Below are 6,405 nucleotides of genomic sequence, written 5' to 3'. Positions count from 1 at the left end.
TCCAATTTCTGTTAGAGGCGGATCTGATCGAACTATTGCTAGGAATGCATAATTGAGTACCGGTATGTAAAATTACAAATTCGATAGAAGTTAGCATCCAAAAATCATAGAAGAATGCATGATATAAGGAACTAAAGTGTCAACGTGAAACATACACATTTAATTTGACTTATAAATGCCAATGACGAATAAGCAAATGGTTCATCGATGTCCGTATGAGAAAAAAAAGTTACAAGCCAAGGAGAGCTTGTTCCCAAAAACATCAAATTTCTATATTATCAAATTTATCAAATATCTATTAGAGTGGCGGATCTGACCGAACTACTGCTTGGAATGGATAATGGAGTACCGGTACGTAAAATTATAAATTCGATAGAACTTAGCATTCAAAAATCATAGAAGAATGCATCATAATGAACCAAAGTGTCTACTTCCCCCCTGACCCTATTAATCCGCCGACTTCCGCGGTACAGGGCATCTTCCTCGGAAGATAAGAGGGCTGTGAAACAAGTCATAACTTTAATGCTCTACGATCATATGAAACATACACATTTAATTTGACTTATAAATGCCAATGACGAATAAGCAAATGGTTCATCGTAGTCCGTATGAGAAAAAAAAAGTTAAAAACCAATGAGAGCCACATAAACCAATGAAAAAATCACTCCTGATACTTTAGATTTTATTATACTGAATTTCGTAGCCTTGTACCCTGTTTATGTGGTTCTTTTTCCGTATTCTTTGTTGGAAATGCTGAATCCTCCTTTAAGAATATACAGGCTTATGTTTTTACTAGTTTCTAAAAGTCTGGTATCATTTCAAGATCATATTTGTCATACTGAAGATACAAAATAAGTCTTTTTTTAGGAATCTAGTGGTATGTTTAGAAAGCTTACATGAGGATGCAAAAGTTAATAAAAGGAGAGGTGGCAACTTTCTGACCACATTTCCATACTGGAACAAAAAGTCAATGTGATTGATAAAAATGCATGGGCATTTAATTTATTGAATTGTATTTTTATACCGTAAAAAGCGATTACACTACGGTCGCCGAAGACAAGCTGGATTTCAGGAAGAAACCAAAGAAAAAGTGGATTTCTGACATCACATGGAAGTGGGTTGACGAGCGTAAGGTACTTAAAAAGACCTTACTGTCTTCTGCCACCCGTCGTGAACAGTCAGCTTCACAGCTACTCTAGTTTTTCTCGAAAACATTGCTTTTACAGAGGAAGGGTGATTCTAAAACTATTTACCGGCTGACTAATGAGATGGTTAGAAAACAGAGCAGCAGAATCACTTTGGTCAAAGACGAGAATTGAGTGATTTTATGAGATTCAGATAAAATTGATGAAAGTTGTGCTGCCCACTTCGAGAATCTATTAAATAGGCCGAGATTCAGTGACCGAAAAAATATACTTGATATCCCTTTTTACAGGTCGACATCAACACAGACATGCTAAGCTCTGCCGAGGTCATGTATGCAGCAAAAAAAGCTAAAAAAAAACGGACGGGCTCAAGGCATAGATATAATCTCAGAAGAAATGCAGAGGTGATCAATAAGAACATGTCTCTCAGTGTGGTTCGCCTTTTTCATCAATATATAGAATATAAGGAGGATTTCTCGTGAATGGACCAATGGGATATTGGTGAAAATCTTCAAAAAGGTAGACACAATGCTGGGTGATAATTGGAGAGGTATCAACCTTCTGCCAGTACCGTGCAACTTCTAGTATTTTTTACTGGATTCTAGATACACATCTGCGAGAAGAGTAGCATTGTTTTAGTGCCGGCAGATCGTGTTCTGACTTGGTTTTTGCTCTGAGAACGCTTGTTGAGGAATCAAAAGAATGAAAGAACAGGCTATATCTACTATTTATTGAATTCGAAAAGTCGTTTGACTCGGTTGACCGATAATGTTTGTGGAGAGTTCCCAACTATTATGGGGTACCAGAAAAACTAGTGAGCATGATTTTTTCCCAATACGAAGAGACTGAGTTCTATGTTAGGACCGAGATGGCACAACTAGATTTTCAAGATCATATCTGGTTTTCGTCAGGGATGTGTACTTTCTCCATCTGTCTTCGTAGAAATAACAAACTACTTATTAACATATTAAGACGAGACTTTTGATATGGCGCAAAAGTAAGCCGTAAGCAACTCTCTGATTTAAATGTCGCGAATAACATAGTCTTGTTAGAAGATTCTAAACAGAGGTTAAATTAGCTACTTGACACAATTATAGAAAATGCGGAAAATGCCAGGCTAGCCATTAACGTTGCCAAATCAAAAAGCATGTCCATCCCCAGCTCACCGCTTGTTCTGCATCACAGGAATACAAATTTAGAACAGGTGAAGAATTTCAAATACCTGGATAGCTGGATCAACTGCAATTGTGAAATAATGACCGAAATAAAACAGAGCAAATGCTTTTTGCCACTGGAGTTGCGGCTCTTTAATAGCAATGTGGTCTCCATACTCCTTTACGTTATGGAGTGCTGGAAAATGAATTATCAGCTCGAAAATTGAATTCTTGCATTTTGAAAATATGTGCCTAAAGAGAATTTAAATATTAATTGGTAACAAAGAGTCAACAGCTCTGAAATTCGTAATAGAACTGGCCAGCCTCTCATTACTGCTGTTATAAGGAAGAAGAGGTGGACATTTTTAGGACATGTACTCCGCATGAAAGAAGGCTGGCTTCCTCGGACAGCCTATGACTGAAATCCAGGTGACAGAAGAAGACGAGGTCATTCAAAGGACACTTTTCGGTGAATTTTTACTAAGACCTCGTTATTATCAGAATGGGAAGATATCACCGCTGCAGCATCGCCTCGGGACGAGTGAAGAGGCTGCGTTGATGCTCTATGTGCCGCTAATGGCTCCGGACTTGTTAAGGTGCAAGGAAAGGCATACTTCTACAGCTATTCTATCCTAAAATATTTTTCCAAAGGGGATCCAAAAAAAGTCAAATAGAGATTGATTAGGTTTTAAGTATTGCTTGTTTTCTCCCCTTTTCTTAACTTTTTAATGTAGTGAAAAAGAATAATAGTAAGTTTGCACATTTTTAATTATCAAAAAATTTCAATCCTCTTCGTAGTGCCTTCGTTTGTACGTTTTCTTTCTTTTTTATCCTATGGTATCGCGTTATATTTTTCAACAAGCTTCAACACGATCGGTTCTGGTTAGTAACAAACTTTCAAAATATGGTTCTATCCCACTTTCTGGGGCTATAATGAAAGAGGGACTTAGATAGTTGGGTCACATTTTCCGTACCGTAAGTTCCCGAAAATCGCAGATTGTGGGAATCAATTCTGGGCCAGGCGAAAATTAGGAGGTCTTCTAGTGAGGTGGAAAGTAATCACAAGACAGTATAATGAATTGTAAACTTCTGAAGGAGTAAAGAATGAAGCTCTGACCATATTGTGGCAGAGGAAGAGCATATACAGCTGTGTTGGCCTTGGTGGTGCGGTGAATTATCAGTTATAGTTGATGCAGATCTAACACAACAGTATACAATTAGTAAAGAGTGATGAGTCTCCCATGAGTTATTTATCAATTTATTTTTTAGTCCCATCTTATGGACACGTTTGCTCGCAAATAAAACGTTCTTGGACTCTTTAGGTCCGCGTGCAGTACGAGCAAGGATCCCGAATTATACTAATGCCTCACTTGGCACTGATGCCTCATTTACACATTTTAGTAAAAAGTTGACATGCTGCACCTTATTGAAACTATTCATGCAAAGGTTATTAGCTCTATGAACAGAAGGCTCAAAGTGGAATTCTTTAGTGTTTTTCTGAAACTCCCATGTTAATTGGAAATTTGTTTAACCGTAAGCCCCTACTGTTAATTTCAAATATATAGGAATGTTTTACCTTCTTTGACTCTCGGCAGTTGGTGAATTACTTAGATTAAACTAAAGGATTAAACGTTAATCATCAATAAGATAGTAATTTGATTTGCATAAAAGAAAACATAGTAAGAACCTATTTCATAGCTTTGGTTTTTTTTCATCTGACTTGTTTTTCACTTGGATCTTATATGTAGAAACATGTCGTCTGTTTATATAGTCCCCTATTATGAAGTGAGAAAGCTAAAATTCCTCCAATTTTACGACGAGCCTTGTGTAATAAAACACGAAATAAACGATTGATTATTTAAAATGTTTTAACTTATACCATCCCCAATGATCCTTGAATATTTCTGAGCAAAAACTGTGCATTTGTACGAGGATGGGAAGAGTGGCGATCCTATTAACCTAAGCGAGACCCTAAAATTTAAAAAAAAATTAGTTTTTTTACATTCTTTCTATTTCAAAAAGATGTAGCAAGTCCAACTTTTAGCATGCAGCATCAAATTTTATTTGTAGTTTGAACTTCATTTTTTTAGACAGTTAGATGCTTTTTCTGAAACGAAGAAACTTTCTCGGAGTTCTAGTAATTTGTAATTATACTTTATTGTCACCCAACAGAAGGCAAGAGCCCTACCTGATTTCTTACAATTATAAAGACTACAATTCCTTGAGAGATTCTGATTTCAACATATATGTGTAAGTTTAATTTTTTACTCCAAGTTGAACAGTCAATTTTAACAGGGATAATTGCATAATTTTGAGCCAATATTCTAGGGACTGCACACATTTTGTCACCCTAGAGCAACGTTTTTGGAATTTTTTAACTGTATCTCAATAAAATGGCTTTTTTTCAAATTTCCTCCAGGGGCATAATAGCTAGTAGTGCTCTTTGATACTTAAATAGGCATTAGATATTAGAAACCACTTTTGGAGCTCTCGAAGAAAAGAAGAGCTTTCTTCCTGATTTGGAGTGGTTTGGGGTGACAAACTACAGCGAAAAGGTAGCACTGGGAGTGTTCAGTAAATGTTGTAGTGGGTAACCACTTGCAAAGTGAATTATAAGGGTAGTCATTGATTTCTTGGACACTGTATGAGACAACGATAAAAACCGAGCTTTGCTTTGTTTATTTGTTCCATTTCAGTCGGATTGGTAAAAATTAGATAAAAGAGAAAAATTTAAGACAGAAACATTTCCAGGAATCTTACTTTATGCCAATCCCCATCTACCACATTGACTAAACACAGAGCCAGGAACCATTGTGTCCATAGGGCCGAAAGGATTTAAATTGTGTGGAGGTATTAGCCAGTCTTTTTGCGCTTCTTCCATTTAGCACGCCTGTTTTGAAACTGTTTTGAAACACTACTTCTCTACACTTAAGGTACTAGTCATAAAGAGAGACCTGTGATGAAGTTCTACAGCATCATATGAAATATCACTGTGAATAGCAGGAATGGGGAAAGTACCAAAGTCAAAAATGATGTCGTGAAATGACAACGGGAGACACTCAAAATCAGCTTCTTAAGCATCATAGTATTAATGTGTGAATTCAAATTGCAATGCAAACTAGTAAAGAGCAAACCCCAGCTCATAGCAACCGAGAGTTTAAAAATACGTTCGGAAAGATATTTACAGGTTTAGACAAAGAGCTTGAATCCTTCTAAAAACAGGTAGGACATTGCTATAAAAACTTAACCATTTGAATTGTTTGTTTCAAAAAACATATACAGGAGACTCACAGTACACCACCTGGGTAGTACTGACGTGCATTATTTTTTTTTAATTTCATCTTTTTCCCGCTCTTTCCCTCCCCCCTCCCGCAACTTCGTGGTCATCAGATTGATCAAGTGTTAGGGCTCATTTCAATGGAATCGTGGTTACAATGGTTGCTGCAACCTAGTAAAGAGCGAACCACAGCCCATAGCAACCAAAAGTTAAAGAACACGTTTTGAAAACAACTATCTAATGAAATAGTTCACCATCTGACACTAAATGAAGAATGGTAACCATTATTTCGCTTCGTCTTAATAGTAAAAGTTTATTGCGAAAATAAATTTATGCTGATTTTGAAAAAAGCCTGAAATCCCCTCGAAAATAGCGTCAGATCAATGTAAAAAGTTGATGCCATTTCTCAACGTAGCACTAGCAGGCTACCAGAGCATAGCAGACAGATTTTTCATAGCTAATACATTTTTATTTATATACATATAAAAGATATGGCTCATATCTAGGTCCTGCATATAAATTCTACCATCAGCAAGTTCCAAATGGTACTAAAAACAGGACTTTTGTGCTATGTCCTGTAGTGGAAAAATTGGGGCTACAAGAACTTTTAAGAGTTATGTTTGATGACTCAGATTTCAATATTAACTAGTTTCTGAGGAGACTTTGCAATGAACCCTTTTTCATGGTTGAAGCATTAGCTGCAATGTAGTAAAAAGCGAACCACAGCCGATAGTAACTAAAAGTTATAAGACATTAAAATGGTCTTTTTTCCTTCTTTTTTTCCAGGCCTAGCAGGTTACTAGAACATTGTAGAAAGATGCTTAAGGTT

The sequence above is a fragment of the Artemia franciscana genome, unplaced genomic scaffold (assembly GCF_032884065.1).
Source record: "Artemia franciscana unplaced genomic scaffold, ASM3288406v1 Scaffold_2409, whole genome shotgun sequence".
In the NCBI taxonomy this organism is placed as follows: domain Eukaryota; kingdom Metazoa; phylum Arthropoda; class Branchiopoda; order Anostraca; family Artemiidae; genus Artemia; species Artemia franciscana.
This window is presented reverse-complemented; position numbering follows the sequence as displayed.